The following is a 14039-nucleotide window of genomic DNA, read 5'->3' on the forward strand; positions in this document are numbered from 1 at the left end:
CAGGGCACAGATTATCCGACACGTTCATGGAATGTATTAGAGACAATTTTTTTATTTCAGAAGATGGAGAAAGCTACTAGGAGAGAGCTTGTTCTAGATTTGATTTTGACAAAGAGGGAGGAACTGGTTGAAAATTTGAAAGTGGAAGGCAGCTTGGGTGAAAATGATCATGAAATGATAGAATTCATGATTTTAAGGAACGGTAGGAGGGAGAATAGCAAAATAAAGACAATGGATTTCAAGAAGGCAGACTTCAGTAAACTCAGGGAATTGGTAAGTAAGATCCCATGGGAAGCAAGTCAAAGGGGAAAAACAATTGAAGACAATTGGCAGTTTTTCAGAGACATTATTAAGGGCACAAGAGCAAACTATCCCACTGAGTAGGAAAGATAGCAAGTATGGCAAGAGACCACCCTGGCTTAACCAGGGGATCTTCAATGATCTAAAAATAAAAAAGAGTCCCACAAAAAGTGGAAACTAGGTCAAATTACAAAGGATGAATATAAACAAATAACCCAAGCATGTAGGGAGAAAATTAGAAAGGCCCAGGTACAAAACGAGATCAAACTAACTAGGGACATAAAAGGAAACAAGAAAACATTCTACAAATATATTAGAAGCAAGAGGAAGACCAAGGATAGAGTAGGCCCGTTACTCAATGGTGGTGGTGGTGGGGAAATAAGTAACAGAAAATATGGAAATAGCAGCAGTGCTTAATGACTTCTTTGTTTTGGTTTTCACCAAAATTGGATGTCTAACATAGTGAATGTCAGTGAAAATGAGGTAGGATCAGAGGCTAAAATAGGAAAAGAATGGGTTAAAAATTACTTAGGCAAGTTAGATGTCTTCACGTCACCAGGGCCTGATGAAATGCATCCTAGAATACTCAAGGAACTGACTGAGGAGATATCTGAGCCATTAGCGATTATCATAGAAAAGTTACAGAAGATGGGAGTGATTCCAGACTGGAAAAGGACAAATATAGCGCCAATATATAAAAAGGAAAATAAGGACAACCCGGGTAATTACAGACGAGTCAACTTAACTTCTGTACCTGGAAAAATAATGGAGCAAATAATTAAGAAATCAATTTGCAAACATCTAGAAGATAAGGTGATAAGTCACAGTCAGCATGGGTTTGTCAAGAACAAATTGTGTCAAACCAACCTGATAGCTTTCTTTGACAGGGCAACAAGCCTTGTGGATAGGGGGAAAGCAGTAGACATGGTATATCTTGACTTTAGTAAAGCTTTTGATACTGTCTCACATGATATATACAGATATAGATAAGAATATAGCAGTAGGGGTATATTACAGATCACATGACCAGGATGGTGATACTGACTGTGAAATGCTCAGGGACATTAGAAAGGCTATTAAAATAAAAAACTCAATAATAATGGGGGATTTCAACTATCCCCATATTGACTGGGTACATATCACCTCAGGAAGGGATGCAGAGATAAAGTTTCTTGACATCTTAAATGACTGCTTCTTGGAGCAGCTAGTCCTGGAACCCACAAGAGGAGAGGCAATTCTTGATTTAGTCCTAAGTGGAGCACAGGGTCAGGTCCAAGAAGTGAATATAGCTGGACCGTTTGGTAATAGTTACCATAATATAATTAAACTTAACATCCCTGTGGCGGGGAAAACACCACAGTGACCCAACACTGTAGCATTTAATTTCAGAAAGGGGAACTACATAAAAATGAGGAGGTTAGTTAAACAGAAAGTAAAAGGTACAGCACCAAAAGTAAAATCCCTTCAAGCTGCATGGAAACTTTTAAAAGACACCATAATAGAGGCTCAACTTAAATGTATACCCAAAATTTTAAAAAAACATAGTCTGAGAACCGAAAAAGAGCCACCGTGGCTAAATAACAAAGTAAAAGAAGCAGTGAGAGGGAAAAAGGCATCCTTTAAAAAGTGGAAGTTAAATCCTAATGAGGAAAATAGAAACTCTGGCAAATGAAGTGTAAAAGTATAATTAGGAAGGCCAAAAAAGAATTTGAAGAACAGCTAGCCAAAGACTCAAAAAGTAATTGCAAAAAAATGTTTAAGTATATCAGAAGCAGGAAGCCTGTTAAACAACCAGTGAGGCCACTCACAATTGAAATGTTAAAGGAGCACTCAAGGATGATAAGGCCATTGTGGTGAAACTAAATGAATTCTTTGCATCGGAGGAGGATGTGAGGAAGATTCCCAAACCCAAGCCATTCTTTTTAGGTGACAAATCTGAGGAACTGTCCCAAACTGAGGTGTCATTTGAGGAGGTTTTGGAACAAATTGATAAACTAAACAGTAATAAGTCACCAGGACCAGATGGCATTCATCCAAGAATTCTGAAGGAACTCAAATGTGAAATTGCAGGACTACTAGCTGTTGTCTGCAACCTATCATTTAAATCAGCTTCTGTACCATATGACTGGAGGGTAGCTAATGTGATGCCAAATTTTAAAAAGGGCTCCAGAGGAGACCCTGGCAATTACAGGCTAGTAAGCCTGACTTCGGTACCGGGCTAAACTAGTTGAAACTATATTAAAGAACAAAATTGTCGGACACATAGATGAACATAATTTGTTGGGGAATAGTCAACATGGTTTTTGTAAAGGGAAATCATGCCTCACCAATCTACTAGAATTCTTTGAGGGGGTCAACAAGAATGTGGACAAGGGGGATCCAGTGGATATAGTTGTATTTAGATTTTCAAAAAGTCTTTGACAAGGTCCCTCACCAAAGGCTCTTAAGCAAACTAAGCAGTCATGGGATAAGAGGGAAGATTATCTCATGGATTGATAACTGGTTAAAAGATAGGAAACAAAGGATAGGAAGAAATGGTCAGTTTTCAGAATGGAGAGAGGTAAATGGTGTCCCCCAGGGTTCTGTACTGGGACAGTCCTATTTAACATATTCATAAATGATCTGGAAAAAGGGGTAAACAACGAGGTGGCAAAATTTGCAGATAGATAGATAAGTCCCAGGCATACTGCGAAGAGCTACAAAAGGATCTCTCAAAACTGGGTGACTGGGCAACAAAATGGCAGATGAAATTCAATGTTGATAAATGCAAAGTAATTGGAAAACATAATCCGAACTGTACATATAAAATTATGGGGTCTAAATTAGCTGTTACCACTCAAGAAAGAGATCTTGGAGTCATTGTGGATTGTCCTTTGAAAACATTGACTCAATGTGAAGCAGCAGTCAAAAAAGCAAACAAAATGTTGGGAATCATTAAGAAAGGGATAGATAATGAGACAGAACATATCATATTGCCTATATATAAATCCATGATATGCCCACATCTTGAATACTGTGGGCAGATGTGGTCGTCCCATCCCCAAAAAGATATATTGGACTTGGAAAAGGTTCAGAAAAGGGCAACAGAAATGATTAGGGATATGGAACGGTTGCTGTATGAGGAGCGATTAAAAAGACTGGGACTTTTCAGCTTGGAAAAGAGACGACTAAGGGGGGATATGACCGACGTCTATAAAATCATGACTGGTGTCGAGAAAGTAAATAAGGAAGTGTTATTTACTCCTCTTCATAACACAAGAACTAGAGGTCACCAAATGAAATAAATAGGCAGCAGGTTTAAAACAAACAAAAGGAAGGCCAAGACTATAACAGGGTTCAAAAAAGAACTAGATAAATTCATTTGAGGATTGGGACCTTAAGATTGTCCCATCACTTATTTTTATTTTATTTAAATATATTTCTATATTAAAGGCTAGGGTGTATGTTTAGCATATATTTCCCTTGGATATGAGGGATGCAGACACTCACCTTTCCAATAAGACTTCCAAAAGGCACCTCTCTGGAGCTTTAAGAACAAAGGCAAATGGGCGAGCCCATGATCCTGACCCTTCCAGCCCACTTTGGGAGGGCTAGTGCCACATTCAACACTAACCTCAAGGAGTTGTGCTTACTGAGCATACTTTGGCTAAACAAAAATACACACATACACTAAAATCAAAACAAGAAACAATAAAGCCTGTGCAATATTTGAACAACTAAACTGGATGCGTGCCTAACCTTAGTAGTCACGGAAGACAACACCTCTCAACAATTAAAATGTTTCAAAGAGAAACCTTTAAAATTTAAGTCTTCATGGGGAGTAAGCTAGTTATGAAACTATGTCTAAAAGATACCCAGATTTATGGGCTCATCTTGTTTGTAAAGATAAGTTCCTGGAAAGCGGTTAATAATGTGATAACTCCAAAGATTTTCCAATTGTATGCTTTGCAATCTTTCAAGAAGACAGACTTCCTCTGAGAGACTGACTCTTAAGAAGATGTGTTTTTCTAGTGACATGACCCCTCAGGAAAGCTGTCGCCATTGTGCCAAATTGGTATCAGGCCTAAATGACATTAGCATCATCACCAAGTTGTTAAAAGTCATCAGAATTTCTTGTAATAAAGATAAAAATCAGCTAATTGGCAGTCGCCATGAATTTTGGCATAATCTCTTGATATTTCAAATTCTTCTTACAACTGGAGCAATTTCTTGTTTTCTCCCAGGAAAACATAGTAATTGATTCTGTGGTTGAGTTACATCAAGCTGTATACATGTATTTTGAAAGTTTAGTAAGGTTTCCTATCTGTCTTTTACCCTGGTTTGCAGTATTATGTTTTTGCTTTGTTTTGTTATTTATCATTTCACAATTTACCTTCTTTTAAAAAATGTTTAATTTGGGCAATACATCAAAGGAAAAGCAGTTAGACGTAATTTATTGTATTGAACATATTTCTTGCTAATTAGAGGCATATACTGTCCCTTTACTTTTGTCGACTTCTGAAAGATTTCTATCTTTGTTCCCAGATTAAAAAGAAGGTAGGAACCCAATGTGATTCCCATTTAAATCAAAGGGATTTTCATTAATTACTTCAATGGGCTCAGGGTCCAGATTGAGTTTTAGAAAAAAATATGTCCAAAGAGGATCAAGAGAAGCCAAACACTTGGGCTACATCGTGTCACTGGGGGTGCCTGGGACAGCCCTCACTGGAAATGCCAGGGTCAGGGCATGCTCCAAAACGGAGAACAGATACTCCCAAGACTAGTGGGTAACACTGAAGTTATTCTCCTCAACCAGTCACAAACTGTGCTTCTGATTCCCCACACTGGTTATCAAGAAGCAAAGAAAGAAACCACACAGCCCCCTTTATTGCTTTCCAGTTCTCTGGCTCCCAGTCAGCACCTATGTCCAGTACAGTGAGAAGTTATTTTTAAAACTCTGCTCACATATACAAAATGTTGTTCTGACCCCAAATGGTCAGCCACATTACCTGGTCAGTATAGGTTTGGATCTTACCCAAAATACCACACTGCCAGCCAATTCTTTAGTATCTAAAACTAAAGGTTTATTATAAAGAAAAAAGGAAGAAGAAGAAGAAGAAGAAGAAGAAGAGATGTTAAATGGTAGAGCAATCACATACATACAAAGACTTCAAAGTCCATATATTAGATTCCTAGCAGTATTGGTGAGTTTGCTGGCTTGAAAGTCCCTCTGGAGTACATCCACAGCTTGGATGGATTATTCAGTCCTTTGTTCAGAGCTTCAGTTTGTAGCAAAGTTCCTCCAGAGGTAAGAAGCAGGACTGAAGACAAAATGGAGAAGATGCAGCTGCCTTGTATAGTCTTTTGCCATGCGGCCTGTACTTCCTTTGTTTCAAGCACAAGATGCCCAGCACATGGCTTGAAAGCCTTAGAGTTCTGTCCATAGGCATGCCCCTACATGCCTTGCTGAGTCATAAGGTGTATCTGCCTCCTCTCAATGGGTCAGTTGTATAGTTGATGGTCCTTAATGGGCCATCAAGCAGGCTAGGCAGTGCGGATGCCAAACTATCTGGGGGTGTCACCCAGAAGCATAGCACAAGTTTGAAATACAGACATACATACATATCTATAACTCATAATACAAAGGTGATACAAACACATAAATAAGATTATCATATCTGGCAAATTATAACATTTTTGCAGATACCTTACATGGCCTATCTGGCATAACTCATTACAATTTTACAATATTGATATTCATAATATCCTCAAGTGTCCCCCAGATTCCATACAGCATCCATCACACATTATACTACTCATCTTTATTTTTTTTAAAGGGAACATAAAATTGTCAAATCCCAGAGTTCATGCACCAGTTCTTATTGCACATGCAAACTTTGGAAGAACATCTTTTCAAAGTCTCCGTTTTGTTCTGTTTCCTTAGAAGAGATGAAATATTCTGATGAATAATCAACTATCAAATGTGTATTCTTTAAAATACACAATCACTCCACAAGAGACAAAACGCAGTAGAGTTCTACATGCAATGAAAACAATTACATGTATCTTAATATAGCATATATTATGCTTTTTATCTGTCATTATTTATTTGGGACTTTTTCCAAGTACATGCTAGGTTTGAAAAGTGAGTGTTAGATAGATAATAGAGTATATTATCTCCTGGGTGTGTACGGATGCTTGAATAGATAAGGCCAGCCCAGAGGTGATGTGTAATGTGGTTTAAATACAATACTGTATCAAACTACCTTTAGACCTACTCACATCTACTCTAATGATGTGTAGGAGCATCTAAGGATAAAGGGATCTAATTACACCGTGTCTGAATTTGGCCTAATAATTTGAGACACAAGGTCCTGTAGAGAGAGGGTGTGTGTGTATGTGTGCAAATGCACCACTGAAGAGAACACTGGACTGGGTGTCAAGAGATCTGGACTCTATCTCTGCAACTGCCCTGCTGTTTGACTATGATAATGTCACCTTATTTCTGTCTCACTTTCCCCATCTGTACAAAGGGGATAATGATACTTTTTCTCCTTTGAAAAGTGCTTTGAGAGCTATGAATGAAAACAGTTACAGGAAAGCTAAGTATTTTATTAATATAGATAGGCAAAAACTCCAAATTACTTCTGTTTGAGTTTTGGCTATTCATGAACTTCAGAATTTGACCCAAACTCATGTTGAACAAATTCATGCTAACTGATAACTTTTTAGTGTCTCATTCTAAGTAAAGCCCTTCTAGTGAGTGAGAAAGAGAAGAGAGGATAGCAAATAATAATCCATTTCCTGAAGAAGAAACAAAATCTGAAAAAATATAATAAATACAATAATAATTGTAAGCATCTTATGTATGAAATGATCCTTAAATAAGGACTAATGTAGGTCTTGTTCCCATGATGAATCTCTAATTTACAATGTTCTTTGAATATCAACTTCTAGATGAACAGTCACAAACACATATGACTCTGATCTTAGCCCTAAATGGGGTTCTCTGAATGTAGTTACATTTTTCAAAACCTATCCAGTCAACAAGGAAATGAAGTTAAATGGGTTGAGTTGTTATTAGGGATGGACAAACTCATTTTTCCTCATTTTAAATCCACTTCAACATTGTATGACTTGGACGTTATTAGATTTGCATGCCCCTTGGGGTAGGCTGGGGGCTTGTAAATAGGGAAGAATAGTAGAAAAAAGAAGAGAGAAAAATTCTAATAAAAATACAGTATATATTACATAGATCTTGAACATTTGCTTTTTCCTACCTAACTTTTGGATGGTGTTCTTACATTCCTACATAACAAAAGCTTTTAGCTATTAAAATATGGGTCTAAATTATAAGGAAATGGTTTGCTTATATTTTAACTTGTCTTGTGCATCCAAAAATAGATTGAGGTTTGCCAATCTTTAACTATAATAATTGTTTCTCCTTTCTTGAGGAAGAAGTTATTCTTTCAAAATCAGATCAACATTGTGGGCTTATATGTGGTGTTTACCTTGCAAAAGCCAATAATTCATAATGGTTTCCTTGTGTGTCAGACTGACCCTTTCAGAAGAGGTCTAATCCTCCCCATCATTTTCTAGGGTACCTATTAGTTTCTTAGCGGCCCTGTGTGCTGAAAAAGAGGAAATCTATAAAATAAAATAATAAAAAACCTTATTGAAATTTTTTTCCACCCAATTAAAATTGCTGTGGGTAACAATGTGTACAAGTAGAAAATGTAACTAATAATATTATGTTACCTTGAACTTCAAATGAAACATCATTCATGTTCTCAAGGCTAGAGTTACAAAGGGTTATTTCCTCCTTAAAGAAGACCTTATGTCATGGCAACCTGACTCAGGAGGATGAGCTGATTTCCTGTAGAACTTATCCACTCCACTTATTGGAGACACAAGATGGGTGAGGTAATACTGAGAGAGACAAGCTTTCACACTTACATAGAGCTCTCCTTCAGATCTGGGAAATATAACACTGGTCTACAATTTTTGAGAAGTCATCTGCTTCAGAGATAAAATGTGCTATTTATTATGTATTTTGATGTGCTGAATTCAAATATGACAATTAAAACAACTGATTGGCTACTGTTTCTAAGATATTTAAGTTTTTACATTTTATGTCTATGTATATTGTGTAGATAGTAGAGTTTTAATCATAAATTGTAAACCTAGGTCTTTTCATGTGTTTATGGTTGCTTTACATGATAATATTTCACCTGTCCTGTTTATGTAACACTTTAAAAATCAGCAAAAGGGTTATATAAATAAAATTTATTATGAAACAAAAGGCAAAAAACTATTATGTACATAGTTTAGTCCTATTCAGTGTCTACTCGGCGCTTCTTGGCTTGTCTCTTGTATTCATTAAATGGAGCATCTCTTGTCACTGTCCAGCAATAGTCTGCAAGCATTGATGGGCTCCATTTGCCCTGATAGCGTTTCTCCATTGTTGTAATGTCCTGGTGAAATCGCTTGCCGTGCTCGTCACTCACTGCTCCGCAGTTCGGTGGAAAAAAATCTAGATGAGAGTGCAAAAAATGTATCTTTAGTGACATGTTGCAACCAAGGCTTTTGTATGCCTTGAGGAGGTTTTCCACCAACAACCTGTAGTTGTCTGCCTTGTTGTTTCCGAGAAAATTTATTGCCACTAACTGGAAGGCTTTCCATGCTGTCTTTTCCTTGCCACGCAGTGCATGGTCAAATGCATCATCTCGAAGAAGTTCACGAATCTGAGGACCAACAAAGACACCTTCCTTTATCTTAGCTTCACTTAACCTTGGAAATTTTCCACGGAGGTACTTGAAAGCTGCTTGTGTTTTGTCAATGGCCTTGACAAAGTTCTTCATCAGACCCAGCTTGATGTGTAAGGGTGGTAACAAAATCTTCCTTGATTCAACAAGTGGTGGATGCTGAACACTTTTCCTCCCAGGCTCCAATGACTGTCGGAGGGGCCAATCTTTCTTGATGTAGTGGGAATCTCTTGCACGACTATCCCATTCGCAGAGAAAACAGCAGTACTTTGTGTATCCAGTCTGCAGACCAAGCAAGAGAGCAACAACCTTCAAATCGCCACAAAGCTGCCACTGATGTTGGTCATAGTTTATGCACCTCAAAAGTTGTTTCATGTTGTCATAGGTTTCCTTCATATGGACTGCATGACCAACTGGAATTGATGGCAAAACATTGCCATTATGCAGTAAAACAGCTTTAAGGCTCGTCTTCGATGAATCAATGAACAGTCTCCACTCATCTGGATCGTGAACGATGTTGAGGGCTGCCATCACACCATCGATGTTGTTGCAGGCCACAAGATCACCTTCCATGAAGAAGAATGGGACAAGATCCTTTTGACGATCACGGAACATGGAAACCCTAACATCACCTGCCAGGAGATTCCACTGCTGTAGTCTGGAGCCCAACAGCTCTGCCTTACTCTTGGGTAGTTCCAAATCCCTGACAAGGTCATTCAGTTCACCTTGTGTTATGAGGTGTGGTTCAGAGGAAGAGGATGGGAGAAAATGTGGGTCCTGTGACATTGATGGTTCAGGACCAGAAGTTTCATCCTCTTCCTCTTCCTCGTCTGACTCAAGTGAGAATGATTCTGATGCATCAGGAACCGGCAGTCCTTCTCCGTGGGGTACTGGGCGTATAGCTGATGGAATGTTTGGCTAATGCACAGTCCACTTTTTCTTCTTTGACACACTGGAGGCACCATGCAGAAGTAACAATTGCTGGTATGATCTGTTGGCTCTCTCCAAATCATTGGCACTGCAAAAGGCATAGATTTCCTTTTCCTGTTCAACCACTGGCGAAAATTTGTTGCACAAGTGTTGCAGCATATGTGTGGGGCCCACCTCTTGTCCTGATCTCCAATTTTGCAGCCAAAATAAAGGTGATAGGCTTTCTTAACCATAGTGGTTATACTGCGCTTTTGTGATGCAAAAGTCACTTCACCACAAACATAGCAGAAGTTATCTGCACTGTTCACACAAGTACGAGGCATCTCTGCTCACTTTGGCTAAACAGAAATGTGTCCCTTTGCAAAATCAAACACTGACAAATAAGAGAGCATGACACTGTATGATTTCTAGAGCTGATATAGGGCAATTTGTTCAGCTGAGTGATGTAAGCTTCGTTATGATTGCATCATCCATGACTTCTAGGAATAACATGATGCAATTCATATCATGTATGACGCAATACCAGCTTCAGATTGCATCATTCATTGTTTTGCCTAAAAAGCAAGTACTGTCCAAACCCAGTCATAGATTTATTCATAGATCCAGTCAAAGATGTATTTTAGTCATTTCTGGTTTAAATTGAGATCCCTTCCCTTTATAACTCACTTATCCTCCACCATTCCCAAGTCAAGGGTCGTATATACTGACCCAATAGCATATCTTGAAAACTAGAGCCAATCAACAATTTTAAGCATCATTTTCGTTCTCGGTGACCCAGAATTAGTAAAGTTTGACTACATTTATTTCAGAAGCATTTTGGCTGTAGAGCAGTGTATTATAATCAGAATACGTTTCCCAGACCTGAAGGAGAGCTCTTTGTAAGCTCAAAAGCTTTTCTCTCTCACCAACAGAAATTGGTCCAATAAAATATCCTGGGACTGACACGGCTACAACAACACCGCACACAACTCCACTAATGTCAGACTTAGAATTGGTAGAGGACTCCTCCACCTTTGGGACACTTTGATACCCCAATGTTCCCCGAATTAGACTCTCTATCTCTTTTTTGTCTGTCTTAGGCACTATCTCTGTGATATCTAAGCACTGCTCTGATGGTTGGACCATGACAAAATAAACATTGTTTTAACTGAGAAATCCAGTGTTACTCCAAAAAACAAAATCAGTCCCAGAAACCACGTGAGTTTGCCATATAGCTGTCATTGCTGGATAGCACATTTCATGCAGCAGCTTCAGGGGAAAAATAAATCACGGAAACCTTGTTACACCACTAGTTCTCCAGAAACTGATGGAGAATGCTGAAACTAGCTAGAACCATTATTCACTAATACTGACCAGGTGGCATCATTCACCCAGGCCTCTAATAAGCACAATATTAAAGCCCAAATTCAGGAAAGTGCTTAAATTTAAGCATGTGAGAAGTACCATTGAAGAAAAAGGAATACTCACATGCTTAAAGTATCTTCCTGAATCAGCGCCTAAATCATAGAAGAAAGTTTTGAATTACAGAATCTCAATACAATCTGCACTAACAATAGACTGAGGTGCTGAGTTACCCCCCTACCCAAAGTAAAAGGAGCATGTACCAAATGTCTTAACCACAGGGGCTCTTAAAGTCAACCCACAATGATTATAAGGATCTGAGGGGCCCTGGATGTTTCCTTCCCTTCCAGGACATATTCCCAGTTGCTTACATTGTACATGTATGTCACCCTAGAATGGGTCCCATTGAGGGCACAAAGGCACTGCAGTTACATCCTAGGAAATCTGCCAATAAGATAGGTGTTTGCCTCTTCTTGACCTTACTAAATAGTACCTGAGTCTGCTGGTGGAAAGATCGAATCAGGTGGAGTCTAGTGGAAGTGAGTGGGGAGGAAAGAAAATGGCTTGACCATGTAGAGGAGGACAATGGTTTTCCACTGTCAGGAACCAGTGAACAGCTCTTCAGTTCAGTGACGGACCGGCAGAGGCCCAATGGAAGTGGTTGACTGATGTCATTGGATGCTGATATTCCTGATGTGAGAGAGGCAAATGATGTCCCAACATGTTTGGAGGGAGATTCAAGGGAAGGAGGATCTTGGATCCAGATGCTTAGAGGACACTACTCGTGGTTCCAAGTTGCTTGGGTGCCAGGGAAAGAAAAAGGGTATCTCCAGGCACTTGAAAGACAACAGCAGAAGATGGAGGAGAATTCAGAATTGGAGTCCCCTCAATCCTGTCCTCAGGCAGTACAGTGTCTGGGGGAGGGTGATGTTGACATTATAAACTCTATAACAGAGAACAAATAAAGGAAAACCTAATATTGCTTTGGATATACCATAATTAAAATCTATTGAAAAGTGAAGCCTAGATATGGTATAACTTTGGCAAATTTGTTCAGTTTGTAGATTGTGCATAACTGGTTCATCTAAAGGATTCTCTTGAGGAGCAGCTCTGATTGTTTTATTTGTGATTGTCAGAGAACTCTAGTTGTATGCATTAAAAGAGAGCAGAGTTGAATTAATAAACATTTGAAGTCACATTAAGGTCGCCATATAATTCCCATTTAAAGGGACACTGTCAAGGAAATTCAAAGTATAGATTTACATTTTTAGGGGGATTATACAAAATCTAAAACTACTAAATATTTTAATTTTATGTTTTATTTATTTTTTGAATGTAAACATTCTGGCAGTGTGTGCATATAAAGAATTACAACATTAGACTAGTGAATTAGCTCTTTAACTGAAGCTGATTAATCAGTTTCCATTGTCCAAGTGAGTGAAACACAAAATGTAAACTGAGATCATTAAAAACTTCCAAATTATTAAACCAATAATTCTTTTTATATTATCTAATGAGTTATTACTTGTAATGCTGGTATGGAAATCCACTCCTTAAATATTATATTTAGTCTGATAGTGCTCCTTTAAAGAGTAGCTTCCATCACGAGACTTCATCTGTCCTGACTTGAAGAGAGGGGAGTACAAATGAAAAGTTAGCACCACTGTAGCTTTAGATGTTACACAAAGATAGGTTTATAATGTGGGCTCTGCCTTTATTGGCCGGTCTGTTTAGTAGTCAGATTATTAAAATGACCAGTCTGGACAAATCCTGACTTTGCTGAGAACATTATAATGACATAGAGTTGAATATAGAATAATTAGAGAGAATTCTACTTGAGAAAGAGATACAGTGAAATTCCTTAAACAGATTTTTAAGACTGCTGTGAACATTTTTTGCTTTGGCTTGAATAAGTGTGTTCCACTTTAATGCGATTATTCTGATGCTTCTATCAGGTTTTGTGTGCAATTTTCTGCCAGTTTTGAGACAGTCTTTCTGTTTTTCAACAAAATTTCCTTTCTGTTGGGTTACCAGTAATGTCTTTATAGCTGATCAAATGCAGTTGAGTTAACTGACAGGTAAATTATTATAAATAATTGTTGTCCCTGATTTATATATTTCAATTATGTCCATATTTGTTTTGTAGACTGGTTGCCTTTTAAAGTTTGAGTTGTTAATATACTTTGCAATCCAGTTTTAAGACATTTTCCCCCCCAGGCTGGCTGCCTATTTAGAAGACCATTTAAATCTGAGACATACTGTTTCTCTACTATCCTATCATTCTGCTTGGGAAAGAAAGGAAGTTGGCATCCATTCAGGAAGTAGACAAATAAGAGAGGTATTAAGACAAGCTATAGGATGATGTCTAGTATCATTTACATTTCCCATAAAACTCAGCTCAACCAAGTCCACTCCCTGTTGTTATGAAAGGAAAATAGAGCACATCTTAATTTTGTACTTCAGCTACCATTTCTCCCAAGAGAAAAGGGGTTATTGTAATTCCAGCTTAGTGCATAAAACTGATAACTCATGCTGTTGGGACTGCTTATTTATTTCTAAATTCATTCCAGCCTTTATAAATCAACTGAGCATTGAGCATTTGAAGAGTGATCCTGGAAAATTATTTTGCATAAGCAATAGTAAACAGTGACATTACTTTCTGTCAGTGAATGAAAATGATCCATACGATTCCCAGTGGCTTAATGAGCAGAAACAGTGACTGTA

This window comes from Emys orbicularis, chromosome 9 (genome assembly GCF_028017835.1).
Source record: "Emys orbicularis isolate rEmyOrb1 chromosome 9, rEmyOrb1.hap1, whole genome shotgun sequence".
In the NCBI taxonomy this organism is placed as follows: Eukaryota; Metazoa; Chordata; order Testudines; family Emydidae; genus Emys; species Emys orbicularis.